This window comes from Diospyros lotus, chromosome 12, assembly GCF_014633365.1.
Source record: "Diospyros lotus cultivar Yz01 chromosome 12, ASM1463336v1, whole genome shotgun sequence".
NCBI lineage: Eukaryota > Viridiplantae > Streptophyta > Magnoliopsida > Ericales > Ebenaceae > Diospyros > Diospyros lotus.
The window spans coordinates 25,444,460-25,459,284 of record NC_068349.1 but is presented as its reverse complement, the minus strand read 5'-3'; positions in this window follow the sequence as shown (position 1 = coordinate 25,459,284).

Sequence of the window (14,825 nt, the reverse complement as noted above, 5' to 3'; positions counted from 1 at the left end):
TCAACACTCAAAATATCTTCAACCGTATATCCATCCCCCTGGTCAGAGCCAGCCCAACGCATTTGGAGTTTTAGGCACAAAAAAAAAAAATATCATGGCCTTCTCGAGAGTAATAATTTTTTTTATAAAAAAAATAAATAATACATTTTTTTACACAAATATTTCATTTCTTTCTCAAAATAATTGACATACACTAACATACTAGAATTAATGAATCAAATAATCAAAATGAAAGACAACAAATCACAATTTCACAAGTTCACAACAAATCAAAATAAAAAAAAACACCCACACAAGAACACTTAAAAAGCCTAAAAAAGAAAAACAAACAAATTGAAACGTGAAGAAAAAACTTGTTGTCGCAGTGGCAACACCAGCGACGAATGTGATTTTCAAAGTAGTGGCGCAGCTATATGATGATTTGGTCGGGGCTCGAGGATGTGTCTGCAGTTGCGGTCGGCTCACCGGCTGGAGAGGTTGCTTTGCTGCTAGGGGCGAGCAGAGCCGGCTCAACATTCACAATACAATAACACATATCATAGATGAACGATTGTAACACCTCATTTTTCAGGCGTGTTATTTCTGAGATAATAATTTTTTTTCTATTCAAACTACGACCGAACCATATCATTCCTTATATCCATTCTAAAATTTTCATTCATTTATCTCAAATAAAAATTATCATAACATCAAATGCAGAAGCTATAATCGAACCTTAACTTTAATATTAACCATAAATAAGGTTATTGTAATACCCCGCATTACATGATGATGGAAATGATATGATTTTCGATTATTTGGAAAGGACCTCGGGTGGTCTGGGGGCTCGAAAGTCGGTTTCAAGAAATCAATTAATAAAAATTATCGAATTAACAGCAGGGAATGCCTCGGGACTTGAATGTCCAGGAGAGAGGGCATATGATTGGCGAGCATTTTGAGGTAAGGCTAAGGATGCTAGAAGAAGTCCGATCGAAAATAATTTTCGAAAAAAATTTCTGTATAAGCCTGAATGGGTGTTAGTATCAAATGGTGGTAGGGGACCTCCGAGAACCTAAGGGGACCCCAGGGGTGGTCCGATTTTGCTAGTAAGGCAACCCTGAGGTATTCTCAAGTGAAATTGAGGGCTCGTGCAGGTGTAGGGACGGAATTTGTAACACCCCATTTTCACGGGCATGTTATAACTTAGGAAATTTTGACTATATATATATATTTTTTAATAACTCATCATTTTATAATTTCAAAATTTTTCTACTACTTGCCTATCATTAGCTTATTTACTCTGTATATGCTAGGCTAAGTAATCATCAATAGTGGAAGCAAGAATTGAACTTCAACATACCTCAAACATTAATAATATTACATGATTACCTTAACTAAATTAGTAACACAAGATTATTCGATAATAGTACTTAAATCCTTCAACATAACATGAAACATAACATAAGTTTTTTTTTTTTTTCCCAACATAACTTGAAAACATAACATATCATAACTTAAAGCATAACATAGAACGACTGATACATGATCGGGTCCTTATACAAGAACTAAATGCAGAAATTAACTTCATAATGCCTTGAGTCTTTACAATTCATCCGCTTCTATGTCTTCGCTGCAAACCTCATCTGAAACGTTTGAATGTTATAGGGGCAAGGCCTACATTAGATGATGAATCATCTAAGTAAGAGTACATCATAATGCATATGTATGAATGCAATGCACATAACATTATAACTCTCATGTTTGGGTTGACTGCACCTTAAGATTACTCACCATTTTTACAATCTCCCTGTTACACCAGGGTGTATGGGTGCACCATTGGCAAAAACAACGACGCCAGTACGTAATCCCAAACTCATGCAACGTATGACCGTGAATCTCATCATGCTCGTATGCATACTTTGTTATTAATACATGTAAATGCAATCCACATGACATGTTCACATCAAGACATGACAACATGATAAAAATATTTACATAAAATCAGGTTTTGGTAGAACCACTTACAAGCCATTTTCATAAACTAAATCCAGTTGAATAGTACCACTTACCTTGCAAAAATATAATTTTGCCGTTAGCGTAATTTTGTCTCAAAATTTCTGTCAAACTTCCAATCGTACTCAATTATGAACCTTGACATACTCTGGGCATCATAATTACTTAAGAAAATCAAATTTCTAATTTTTTCTAATTTTCCTAATTTCTCCCATTTTCTCTTATTATTTCTTCAAGATTATAAAATAAATATTTTCCCATAAAATTTTCTCAAATTCTCTTCACAATAATTCCTAAAACAATATTCCTAAACCCCAAAAATTTTCTCATAATTTTCAAAAACCATGTTCTATTTATTTCTCATTTTCTCTTTGATTTTCAAGCATCTATTGCCTCAAAAATCCATAATAAATATCAATCACGCATTTATCTTCCAATTTCATCATAAAAAATTCTAAAATATCATTATCATATTTTCAAAATTTTTGAAGAAATTTTTGAAGATAACTCACATTCCCGCGGAGCGATTTGGTATTCTTCTATATTGCGATGAAGTCTTGATTTGCGTATCCAACAACGCCTTTTGCCACAAATTTTCACATGAACTACTAAACCCAACCTATAGAATTTTTGTAACGACCCATTAGAGGACCTAGTATTTATTCAAGAATTATTTAATTAATTGTTGAAGTATTTGATTAAGAGATTTTGTCAATTAATTATTTAATGTGGCAATTTAGAGATTTTGAAGGAAAAGAATAGCATTTAATTCTATTTAATTTTGGAGTTAAAAGAGTTTACCAAGCTAGCAATCTAGTAATTTTTAATTGAGAGAATATGATTTAAATAGCATTTAATGGCATTTATTTTGTGAAAATTAAATGTAAGGGCATGAAGATAATTCTAGAGTTTTATTATTATTTGAGAGTTTTAATAATAATTTTTGTATTATTATTAATTAAGTGAGAGTATTTAAGGGAGAGTGAGAAGCCATGCGTGAGATGGATTTAGATTGAGAGTCTCCTAGCTGTAGTAGGAGGAGGATTCCAAGTTAATTAAGAATATGGACTCCAAATTATAAAAGGAGAAGGAGATGGACTTCTAAGGCTATTTCTTTCTCTATATAAAGGCACATAAGCCATAATTTTTTTCACGCCGCGTGAGGAGTAGAGAGCCAAGAAGTCTGTGAGTTGCAGAAGTTGCTTTACATAGGAGATTTCTAGTTGAGTGTGAATCGATCAAGATTTATCGAGGCAAGTATTCTTCATGTAATCCCTTCCATTACAGGTTCATATTAGTTTTGATTTTAGATTATTTCAATTCTTCATTGAGTTCTCAGATTTATATCAGTTGCAGTGTGTATATATATATATATATACGTAAACAGTGAATGCATAATCTAGATGTGCATGATTTTTACAGCGATTCAATCCAATATTATCTTTAAATCATCCTTAAAGTTGTTTCATATCAGTTGGGATTCGTTTTGCCATGATTTCTTTCAGAATGGAATAGTTTCATTAAGATTTATTCAAGTTTCAATCTCTATGTTCGTATCCAGATGAGTTCCTCCATATCCGGATGGATTTTTCAAAGCTTGTGAGTAGCATTTGGATGGAATAGAGTCTAACCGAATGAGTCAGAAAGTTTTATGTGAGTGACATCTGGATGGCCTATGTGCATATCTAGATGGATTAATAGTTCTATGAGTGACATCCGAATGGATTTAGTAATATATCCGGATGGTTTGTATCACATTCAGATGAGTCCAGTGCCTATTGTGAATGGTATCCGGATAGATCTTGTTCAAATTTCACTACAAAAAAACTGGCATTTAGCGGCGGTTTTTAACCGCTGCTAAGTGATTTAGCGGCGGTTTTGAAAATCGCCGCTAAACCAGCCGTCGTGGAGCATTTAGCGACGGTTTTGACCAACCGCTGGAATAACCGCCGCTAAATCACTAATTTTGCGGCGGTTTTAAAATCGCCACAAAATCAGTGATTTAGCGGCGATTTTTTTTAATTTTAGCGACGGTTTTAAAAACCGTCGCTAAAATTAAAATAAAATTAAAAATTTTACTCTCTCACCCGCCCGCGCCCACACGGTTGCCCACCCGCCCAACCACGTGGCTGCATATCCTCGTGCCACGTGGCGAGGCTGGAAATTTAATTTCCAGCCTCCCCCTTCCCCAGTTTCGAACCCACAACCTCCCCTATGCCATTGCATGCTTGAAACCGCCTGATCTACCAACTTCCCTTGTTATATAATTACATATATAAATTATATACCACTATTTTTTAGAATTATATTTTATATTTTTTAATATAGAAAGAAAAACATTAATTAATTTATCATTTTTTAAAAGAATAAAGGAATAAATTAATTGAATTAAATTAACTAAATTAATTTATTAAAAATAAAAAAAATTATATATATTTTAAAATTATTAAAATTTTGTTAAATTTATTTTTATTTTTATTTTTTTAAATTAAATTTTTAGTTAACTAGTGGTGAACCCGCGTGATATATGGGAGAGTTTAATTTAAAAATAAAAAAATAAATTTATTATTTTAAATAATTTTAACTAAATTGATAATTATAATTTTTTTAATCTTTAATCATATTGAAAAAATTTAAGTTTACTTAATTATTCACTATTCAATATGCTAATGGAGAACACTTTTAATTCAATATACTTATAAATTTTTTTTATTATATTATATTTATTTATAAATAAATATTATAAAATCTATAATATTTTCACTTAAATACGTTCGTTATTTTTCATTTATTATATTATAATTATAAATATAAATTAAAACTCTTAAATATGAGTAAGAATAAGTTTTTTCAATAATAACAAAATTTTAAAAAAATAAATTTTGATTTCTTTCATAGTCTTAAAAATGTGATACCTTAAATATTAATTAGCATTGAAAAACTCTAATACTTGACAACCTGATAATTGACATTTGGTAAAATACTTTATTTGACTATCATATTTTATTATTATATAAATATACATAGAATAAAGATATAAAAATAATATATTAAATAAATAGATACTTTTCTATGACTTAATTAATAGTTTAAGTTGTCTATTAATATTTCTCATAAAATTCATGCAAATTTAATAGAAAACAATTAGCATTGAAAAACTTGTATATTTAAAATTTATTATTAATTTTATATAATTAGTATATATTATTTCTAAACAATTGAAAAATTTAAATTATTAATGCAAATTACAAAATGTAAATTATTAATGTAATAAGTATTAAATGCAAGTTTTGGGGGAAAATTTTATTACTACTTATTATTTCAAAGCAATTGAAAGATTTAAATTATTAATGCAAATTACAAAATACAAATTATTAATTCAATCAGTATTAATTGTAAATCACTAATGCAAGTTTTGAAGGAAAATTTCTTTTTTGAAGACTATCCTATTTTTATATGTGTAAAGATGCAAATTACAAAATGTAAATTATTAATGCAATAAGTACTAAACGCAAATCATTAATTTGGGGGGAAATTTTATTACTATTTATTATTTCAAAACAATTGAAAAATTTAAATTATTAATGCAAATTACAAAATACAAATTATTAATGCAATAAGTATTATTTGTAAATCATTAATGCAAGTTTTGGAGGGAAATTTCTTTTTTGAAGACCATCCTACTTTTATATATATAAAGATGCAAATTACAAAATGTAAATTATTAATGCAATAAGTACTAAATGCAAATCATTAATTTGGGAGAAAATTTTATTACTATTTATTATTTCAAAACAATTGAAAATTTTAAATTATTAATGCAAATTACAAAATACAAATTATTAATGCAATAAGTATTATTTGTAAATCATTAATGCAAGTTTTGGGGGGAAATTTCTTTTTTGAAAACTATCCTTCTTTTATATATATAAAGATGCAAATTACAAAATGTAAATTATTAATACAATAAGTATTATTTGTAAATCATTAATGCAAGTTTTGGGGGAAATTTCTTTTTTGAAGACTATCCTACTTTTATATATATAAAGATGCAAATTACAAAATGTAAATTATTAATGCAATAAGTACTAAATGCAAATCATTAATTTGGGAGAAAATTTTATTACTATTTATTATTTCAAAACAATTGAAAATTTTAAATTATTAATGCAAATTACAAAATATAAATTATTAATGCAATAAGTATTATTTGTAAATCATTAATGCAAGTTTTGGGGGAAAATTTCTTTTTTGAAAACTATCATTCTTTTATATATATAAAGATGCAAATTACAAAATGTAAATTATTAATGCAATAAGTATTAAATGTAAATCATTAATGCAAATTTTGGAGAAAAATTTTATTATTACTTATTATTTCAAAGCAATTGAAAAATTTAAATTATTAATGCAAATTATAAAATATAAATTACTAATACAATAAGTATTAATTGTAAATTATTAATGCAAGTTTTGGGGAGAAATTTCTTTTTTGAAAACTAAATTAAATATTTTAATGAATTTTGCGACGGTTTTGAAAAATTGTCCCAAATATTAATTTAATTTTAATTATAAATTATTTAATTATTTTTGAATTTAGCGGCGGTTTTTCAGAAACCGCCGCTAAATTAGTTTTTTTAATGAATTTTGCTGCGGTTTTGAAAACCGGCTCAAATATTAATTTAATTTTAATTTTAAATTATTTAATAATTTTTGAATTTTGCGGCGATTTTTCAGAAACCGCCGCTAAATTAAATTTTTTAATGAATTTTGCAGCGGTTTTGAAAATCGCCGCAAATATTAATTTAATTTTAATTTTAAATTATTTAATAAATTTTGAATTTAGCAGCGGTTTTTCAGAAACCGCTGCTAAATTAATTTTTTTAATGAATTTTGCGGCGGTTTTGAAAACCGTCGCAAATATTAATTTAATTTTAATTTTAAATTATTTAATAATTTTTGAATTTAGCGGCGGTTTTTTAGAAACCGCCGCTAAATTACATTTTTTAATGAATTTTGCGGCGGTTTTGAAAACCATCGCAAATATTAGTTTAATTTTAATTTTAAATTATTTAATAATTTTTGAATTTAGCGGCGATTTTTCAGAAACCGCCGCTAAATTAAATTTTATTTTTTAATTATTTAATTATTTTCTAAATTTAGCGGCGATTTTTTGAAAACCGCCGCAAAATGTAAAAAAAATCGCCGCTAAAATAGTATTTTGCGACGGTTTGCAAACTGCCGCAAAATTTCATTTTTTGAAGCGGTTTTAGAAACCGCCGCTAAAAAACCGTCGCTAAAAATCAATTTTTTTGTAGTGTTTGGATGTGTCCAGCAGTGATTGTGAGTAGTATTCGGATGCCTTGAGTCGTATCTGAATGTGTCTAGTTGTTTGTGAGTGATATCTGAATACTTTGTGTTGTATTCGGATGAGTCTAAGGCTTTCTGTGAGTAATATCCAGATCTCTTGGTCCATATCCGGATGAGCCTATAGTTCCTTCAGTATCCGGATGCTTCTCCCAAAAGTTGAATTTCATATTCGAATAGTCTCCAGTAGCATCCGAATGCCTCAGTAAGATATTCGGATAACCTGAATTATATCCGAATGTCCTAGTTCATATCCAAATACATCCCAACATATCCGAATAGCTTTTCCTTTGAGTGCCAGTGTATTCGGATGAGCCTTCTTCATATCCGGATGTCGTTCCTCCTATCCGGATATCCTTCCTGATATCCGGATGACTTTTTCAGAAATCTAATTTAATTTCCAATGATGTTTTATTTCAAGTTTTATTCAAATAAAAATATTCAATACCTTCAAATATTAAATTTATATGCCAGAATATGACAAGTTAATCATGTCCATACCATAAATCATAATTCATAGAATCTTTATATTCCAATATATAGATGAAGATCATATCATGTTTAGTATTATTTTATTATGACATGATCAGTATTATTTTTTGAGATTATGTGCATACATTTTGATATGAGAATTGAGCATGACTTTATATGGAGCACTACATATCGTGTGCCAGCATTTATGTGAGCATTGCGTTGCATTATGCTCCCCAGGCGGCTTATGTAATACCCCATTTTTTCGTAAGGTTGCAACGTATTTTAAGTGAATTTAAAATATCGAAAAATATGCTTGAAATGGAAACAAGTGACCAAATCGGTCGCAGGGAGTGCCCTGGAGTTTAGATACCTAAGGACAAAGGTATATTTTTGACAAGCGTCTCGATGCGATATTTATGGCGTTGAAAGAAATAAAATAAGAGACGGTATTCGGTTAAGCTAAGTTATAGCCTGAAAAGATCGAATGATCGTAAGGGCTTCCCGAAAATCGTACATATTAAATAATTTTGAGTTATTAATTTTGAGATTTTAAATATCTCGATAAGTTTGATATTTGAGGGTGTAATTGTAATTAGAGAATTATCCAAATAAAATAAGGATGAAATTTGGAGCTTATGTGGTAAAATATTAAAGTTTGAGAACTTGAAATAAGGGACAAAATGTCATTTGAAAGAAGTTAGGGAATTAGCTTGGATTTCAAAAGTTAAATCCATTCTAGTTTTGGATTTCAAAAGCCATTCAAATATATCTTTGAGTCTTTGGATTCCATGGCTTAGATTGTGACAAGTGGCATAATGTGATTGGTTGAAGAAATCTATAAAAAGGCACCATGGGTTGTTCTCAAACCATTCAAGAGAACTTTGAGGAGTGAAACACTTTAAGTGGAGAAGGTTGCTCTAGAGAGAGAGAAGGAAGTTCGGCAAGAAGGCGGGAGAAAGCGGTAGAGAAGCGGCGAAGAACAAGCCTCGTCAGAGTTATCGGTCTTCACCGGAATTCGTCGAAATTAGTCAGAAAAAAAAGTGAGGTAAGTCCCTTTTTTTTGATAATCCTGTAGAGGGGGAAGAGAGGGTCGCGTAGGTTCAAACGGGGGTCAAATTGGAGTTAAAACGAGGGAGATATAGCCGAAATACGAAAATGAGACGTTGTTGTTCGAAATCTAGTGCTCACGCGTGAGTTACACGCGCCGAAAAATGGCTGCGCATGAAAGCGCGTGGCCCACCTTTCCAGGGTGCTTGAGATGCTTATTTTCCTTCAAATTTTTCAGTTATGCCCTTAATTTAATGCCTCTCAATCCTATGTAAAAATATTTGAGGTTAGGTTTACCAAAACGCATGTTTTCTGTAGAAACCTAGGCTGTTTGCTGTGAAATTATACCGTCCAAGAGATAAACCAACAAGGTGAGACTCCTATACTCCAAATCCTATTTTTTATTCTCTTTTGAGAGACTTCGATTGCATGAGACGTGTTTTGTAAAGTTCTTATACATAAACTCTTGTTATTCTCTTACGTGAAATCATGTTACATATATGTGTTGTTGCCAAAATACAACAATTAAAATTTGTGATGTGGGGTTGTAATACCTGGTATTACATGGTGTTGAAAATAAATAATTTTTGATTATTTTGAAAGGATCTCGGGTGTTTCGGGAAACCCAAGAGTCGGTTTCGAGTAATTAATTATTAAGAATTTTTGAATTGACGGTTGGGAGTGCCTCGGGACTTGGATGTCCAGGGAAGAGAGCAAGAGGTTGGTGAGCATCTCGAGATGAGATTAAGGAGGCTGACAGCGGTCCGACCGGGAAGAATTTTCGGAATAAATTCTGTATAAGCCCGAGTGGGTGCCAATACCGAATAGTCGGAGGGGACCTCCTGGAAGCTGAGGGGACCCTAGGGGTGGTTCGATTTTCTAAGTAAGGCAACTCTTAAGTGTTTTCGGGTTGAATAAAGGTCTCGTGCAGGCGCAGGGACGAGGTCGGTATTCCCGAGAAGCGGTCGATCATTAATTTCAAATAAATCGAGATTTGGGGTGGCTTAAGAGTAATTTAATTAAGCCTTTGAGGGTCAAAGTGTTATTATTAAAAATCCCAAGTGTAATTAAATTTCCTTAATTGTGATTATGGAAAATTTGGAGGGATTAATAAGTAATTTTAAGTGTATATATATATATATATATGCTGGTGCGTGAGAGTTGCCACCCATTTCAAAATTTGAAATCCAAATCAGAGAATGGGAAACAGAGAGCTCGAGAGGGAGGAGCCGAGTGCAAGAGAGAGAGAGATTGCGAGAGATCGAGAGAGAGCTCGCGGGAAGGAGTGAAAGAGAGAGTTGGATGGCCGAATAGCCATGGCTGATGCGCGAAGAAGGCATCACGGGAGACTGCCATGGTCGACGAAGCAGAGGTCGGGGGCGTGCAGCAACCGCGGCCGAGCAATGGCGTTGGGCGAAGCAGCAACAACGAGCATTAATGGTGGCTTCCAGCGACCGGTGGCGCACCGTGGAGGTTGGAGATGGCAGGGGTTGGTTGCGGCAATTGCAGGGGCAGCGTCTGGTTGCGCAAGAAGGCTTCTTGGTGACAGAGATCCAGCGGCTGGAGGAGCTTTAATGGCCGATAATGGAGGCTTTACGAGGTCCCGACTGTGAAGGCAATGGCCGGCAATGCCGGACTGCAGTAGCGGCTGCACAGCGGAGGCTAGCGTCGGCCATGGCAGCCATTTGCGCGCAGGGGAAGCTGGTTCGTGGCTGCTGCAATGGTGGCTTGCAACGACGGCCGACTGGTGTGGCACGACTAGTGATGGCGGCGCAGGAAGCAGCTGTCGAAGGAGCCAATGGTGGGGGCTGGCAGCCATGCGCAGGCGCGACCCTAAGCACGCGCGGGAGAGGAAGCTAGAAGATGATGAATAGGAAGAGAAGAAAAGAATAAAAGAAAAAGAAAAAAAAAATAGAAATAAAGAAAATCTGGGAAAAGGGGAAAAATAGGAGAAAAATTCTAGAAAAATCCAGAAAAGTTCTGGAAATTATTTCGAGACTCGTGGAGCATACTGGAAGCTCGAGAATGGGATTTTGAGAGCAAGTGGCAGTTCGAGAGGCAATGCCGGTGTGGGCGGTTGGCCGATTTTCGTTTCCAAATTATCCGAGGTAAATTAATATTTCTTCCCAAATTATTTACATTAAGCGAGTTAATATAGAATAATTAATTATTGGATTAAACCCTGTGTTGGGGTTATTTGAAATCTTGTTGATGGATGATTTTGGCGATGTGCGGCGTAGTTGAGGGCATTGGTTAGATGTCGGATGTTAATGGAGTTGGGGTTTTGTGTGTTTTGCATCTAGGTTTGACCAGGGAGGCGGTGATCCTAGAGGAACTAGAGGTTCGGGCTGGAATTTGGGCCGAGGCAGAGATGAGGCTTCGAGCCAGGTAAGGGACGGCCCCATGTGGAGGTGGCCTTGCAAGTTGGTAAATGTGTTTGATAATGTATTTATGTTGCATTGGCATGTAGTGGTTATATCTTGTGTGATGCAAGCTCTAGTGGACCTGTGGCTATAAGGAGGACTAGTGGTGGGGGCTGATAGGTTGATGCCTCAAACTTTAGTGGGTTGTGAGGATGTGTGAGCCTAACCTCATTTGCATGCATTGGCATACATAATGTAACGACCCGCTCCCACTTACGGGCGTCACCAGTAAATAATCGACTGGATTACTCACCCGACAACCACAACTGAAGGGTTGGACTATGTTTCAACAGGAAACGCCCTAGGTGGGAACTAGGCTTTGTCCTTCCCTTCGCTCCACTCAGGAATCGGTCCCAACTCAAATAAAAAAAAATCCAGCAGACCAAGACCCGAAACCCGAGTGAGCTTCACCTCTCTTCAACTCACCCCATAGCAAGCCAGAGGTGACCCAGGCACAAGGCTAGCATACAAACACTTCGCTGAGTATTGGGGATTTATGAGAACATACCTTGCTGATCTTGACTCGGTCCGAAACTTGGCTTTACTAACTATGCCACATTCAACAAGCAATCTCACAATCATCTATCACACTAAGATGATTACACAATTAAATACATTTAAGCTCAATAACACAGACATTTACTCACAAGGGTATACATACACCACGCCCCCTGGCTACATACAAGCAATATTAAAATACATAACTCGGGCAACTCAGCTAGTTGCCACAATGGCCTCCCGGCGCCATCCTTGCTTGCATCCGGACTTGCATCATCTACACATGAGGTAAAACCTCATGAGTCATAAAGACTCAGTAAGGGTGCAATGCATGTAAATATGAATATAACGATGTTTATGTATGTCAATGCATGTAAATGAGGCTAGGCTCACACATCCTCACAACCCACTAAGGTTTGAGGCATCAACCTATCAGCCCCCACCACTAGTCCTCCTTATGGCCACAGGTCCACTAGAGCTTGCATCACACAAGATATAACCACTACATGCCAATGCAACATAAATACATTATCAAACACATTTACCAATTTGCAAGGCCACCTCCACATGGGGCCGTCCCTTACTTGGCTCGAAGCCTCATCTCTGCCTCGGCTCGAATTCTAGCCCGAACCTCTAGTTCCTTTAGAATCACCGCCTCCCCGGTCAAACCTAGATGCAAAACACACAAAACCCCAACTCCATTAACATCCGGCATCTAACCAATGCCCTCAACTACGCCGCACATCGCCAAAATCATCCATCAACAAGATTTCAAATAACCCCAACACAGGGTTTAATCCAATAATTAATTATTCTACATTAACTTGCTTAATGTAAATAATTTGGGAAGAAATATTAATTTCCCTCGGATAATTTGGAAACGAAAATCGGCTAACCACCCACACCGGCATTGCCTCTCGAGCTGCCACTTGCGCTCAAAATCACATTCTCGAGCTTCCAGTATGCTCCACGAGTCTCGAAATAATTTCCAGAACTTTTCTGGATTTTTCTGGAATTTTTCTCCTATTTTTCCCTTTTTCCCATATTTTCTTTATTTCTATTTTTTTTCTTTTTCTTTTATTCTTTTCTTCTCTTCCTGTTCATCATCTTCTAGCTTCCTCTCCCGCGCTTGCTTAGGGTCGCACCTGCGCATGGCGGCCAGCCCCCACCATTGGCTCCTTCGACAGCTGCTTCCTGCGCCACCATCACTAGTCGTGCCACACCAGTCGACCGTCGTTGCAAGCCACCATTGCAGCAGCCACGAACCAGCTTCCCCTGCGCGCAAACGGCTGCCATGGCCGACGCCAGCCTCCGCTGTGCAGCCGCTACTGCAGTCCGGCATTGCCGGCCATTGCCTTCACAGCCGCGACCTCGTAGAGCCTCCATTATCGGCCATTAAAGCTCCGCCAGCCACTGGATCTCCGTCACCGAGCAGTCTTCTTGCGCAACCAGACGCTGCCCCTGCAATTGCCGCAACCAACCCCTGCCATCTCCAACCTCCACGGTGCGCCACCGGTCGTTGGAAGCCACCATTAATGCTCGTTGTTGTTGCTTCGCCCAATGCCATTGCTCGGCCGCGGTTGCTGCACGCCCCCGACCTCTGCTTCGTCGGCCATGGCAGTCTCCCGTGTTGCCTTCTTCGCGCATCAGCCATGGCTGTTCGGCCATCCAGCTCTCTCTCTCACTCCTTCCCGCGAGCTCTCTCTCAATCTCTCGCAATCTCTCTCTCTCTTGCACTCGGCTCCTCCCTCTCGAGCTCTCTGTTTCCCACTCTGATTTGGATTTCAAATTTTGAAATGGGTGGCAGCTCTCACGCACCAGCATATATATATATATACACTTAAAATTACTTATTAATCCCTCCAAATTTTCCATAATCACAATTAAGGAAATTTAATTACACTTGAGATTTTTAATAATAACACTTTGACCCTCCAAGGCTTAATTAAATTACTCTTACGCCACCCCAAATCTTGATTTATTCGAAATTAATGACCGACCGCTTCTCGGGAATACCGACCTCGTCCTTGCGCTTGCACGGGACCTTTATTCGACCTGAAAACACTTAAGAGTTGCCTTACTCAGAAAACTGAACCACCCCTAGGGTCCCCTCAGCTTCCAGGAGGTCCCCTCCGACTATTCGGTATTGGCACCCACTCGGGCTTATATAGAATTTATTCCGAAAATTCTTCCCGGTCGAACCGCTGTCAGCCTCCTTAATCTCATCTCGAGACGCTCACCAACCTCTTGCTCTCTTCCCTGGACATCCAAGTCCCGAGGCACTCCCAACCGTCAATTCAAAAATTCTTAATAATTAATTACTCGAAACCAACTCTTGGGTTTCCCGAACCACCCGAGATCCTTTCAAAATAATCAAAAATTATTTATTTTCAACACCATGTAATACCGGGTATTACATTCCACCCTCCTTAAAGAATTTCGTCCTCGAAATTCACTTTACCATACTTTCCTGCCCAAGATGATCACATTCTCAGGCTACTCTCCGAATTCCCATGCTCGAGAATTTCGTAGCCAAACCACTTCTCAGCCTTTACCTCAGGTTATTCCCACCTCAAGGCTTCACTTAAGCATTTGATCCTCCGCCTCTCGAGGACATTTATCAACCAAACACCATTTTGACCTCTCGCCAAACCACACCACTGGTCGCTGGTCATGCTTACTGCAACGACATTCATCTCCAGATGAATTTTTCTCTACCTCGAAGCATCGCTTTGTAGGTTTATTTCCCATCTCCCCTTTTCGACATCAACCGAAACAACTCTCACTAACATTGCATTACTGATCAGTCTACCACGATTTTACGCCGGTCACACACGGCAACGTTTCCCACTGCCAATCACACATGGCCACGACTTTTATGTTGATCCAACCAGCAACGTCTTAGCACTGATCATTAGCCGCAATGTCTCTTCTAGTGCCCACTAGACGCTCGGACACCCATTCCACCATGGCATATCGCCATTAATCACATGCATGCATAGCTTGAGTCGATCCTCATGGCAA